Source organism: Coffea arabica, chromosome 4e (genome assembly GCF_036785885.1).
Source record: "Coffea arabica cultivar ET-39 chromosome 4e, Coffea Arabica ET-39 HiFi, whole genome shotgun sequence".
NCBI classification, from domain to species: Eukaryota; Viridiplantae; Streptophyta; class Magnoliopsida; order Gentianales; family Rubiaceae; genus Coffea; species Coffea arabica.
Window position 1 is genome coordinate 46,876,697 of NC_092317.1, and position 2,262 is coordinate 46,878,958.

A 2,262-nucleotide genomic window follows, 5' to 3' on the forward strand; every position below is an offset into this window, starting at 1 on the left:
AGATACGAATGTTTTGTATATGACTGTTACAGATATATATTTGAGCTAATAGGTCTTTGTAATCCTCACCATCTGTTATAAGTCATTGTAGCAGATGGTGTTTTGAAACTAGTGGATTTCTCAGTTATGCTTTTGTATTAATGGATTGTTCTGATTCTCTTTTGTAGTAATGGATTTTTCTGATGTACTTTTGAATTAATGGATTAGTCTTGTAATGCAACTGCTTTTCGTATCTGTTTTGCAAGTATTGTTAGATGAAGTGGATTTTGTACTTATGACAGTAGATTTAAACTTAATTGGTTGCATTATAATGTAAACTAGAAATAGTGCTGCATACATGATGTTCCACTTTTCTTCTCCTATGTCTTGTAACACCAATTTGAACTGCAGCTACATTTTATATTTAGATATGTACATTTGAACCTGCACATCACAATATTCAAAATGGCTTCACAATATGGATGAAAACATACACAGGAACAAGTATGAGATTGATGATGAAAAATATGTTGACTGCTACATTTATAGCTGCTGCACTTGCCACTACAATTGGCATTTCCCTTTGCATTGCCATAGACCTTTGCAGCTGTTGTTGAGATTGCATAACAGAATTGGTGTCAGTTCTTCTACTACTGACCTCTTTTTCTTTAGGACTCTCATACCACTGGAAGTACTTGCATTATGCACAACAAAAATATAACTTGTTCGGGTTCTTTTCAATCTCAAAGATCTTCAATGTTGCCTTTTGATTGCAGGTGCAATATTTGTTCCTTATTGTGAAGGATGTTGGGGAGTTCCATGATGCTCTCTTGTGGCTGGAAGACTGCATACTGTTTGTTGCAATATTTCACCTCAAGCTGCCAAACTGAAGTCAATCAAACCGGCTGTGTTTTGAGTTGGAAACAAACAACTCATTTTTTTGCTAATATAGAGTTTCATGTATCAAGACCATCCTTTATAAGCTGGTGCAAAAAATTGCACATTTACCTGTTATCTAGCCATTGGTTTCCCTCAGTGAAGAAGTTGTTGCAGGTTGCTTGGAAATGGTTTGCATTTATACCCCCTGAATTTTCTTGATCCTTAATACCTTTATCCTTCCCTTGCTAATACTACTTGCCAAGCAAGATCAAGGGCAAATTTGGCACAAATTTCTCATCTCACTCCTTAAAATAATTTTTTAATGGGACATTTTCTTGCCTGGACTGAATCTGCAACATATTCATTATGTTCAAGGGTGTTGCATGCTATTTCTTAAACCAGAGGGGAGGTGAATGCTAGTGTCAGAAACCTCAGGGGAGGTTTCTGCAATTTTTCCTTTTTTTTAACATTTAAATGTTACACATATGTTTTTCACAAAATTTAAACGCACCAATTTGGTCCAAAATTCAGTATTGAATCACTTTTCACTTGAAACTGTTGCGACAACAGCACATGATAATTTTATAAGAGCAAAAATATTAAATTGAGTAATGTTTACTTGTAACATGTTACATGTGCCACTTATATGATCCAATGTTTGTTTTATTTCTTTATTTGTGATGCTAGTGATTATTAATTTTTCTAGAAACCAACGTCCTATACTTAAAGCTCAATATATCATGTTGAAGACAAATTTAATTTGGACTCATGAAGAAAGTATTGTTAGGAATGGCAACGGGGCGGGAACCCCGCCCAGTTGCCCAAGCATTCCATGGCCCCTGCCCCACCTCCTATCACCCGCTCCCTCTGTCTCATTTTCCTCGCAGACAGGGGAAAAAAGCTTATAATTAGCAAAAAATATATATAATTAATAAAAAAATATAATTAGTAATTTAGTATAAAAGTATAATTAGTAAAAAGTGTATAATAGAATAAATGTATAATTAGTAAAAAAGTGTAATTACTAATAATTTAGTATAAATGTATTAGTATAACTAATCAATAATTTGTATTAGTATAAATATATAACTATTAGTATAACTAATAATATTAAGTATATTACATATACATAATCTACTATTTATAACTAATAATATAATTATTATAACTAATAATATTAAATATGCTATATATAATTATAATATATATATATATAATTAGACGAGTGATGGGGCCGGGAATAGGGCGGGGGTATATTCCCTCATCCCCCGCACCATTTTGTAGCAAGTAAGGGGAAAATGTTACCCTTGCCCCGCCTTGTCCCACCCCCCATCAACCTCCTGCGATGGCACCCGTCCTAATTGCTATACCTAAATATTGTTACTACAGCACCACTCAATTGGA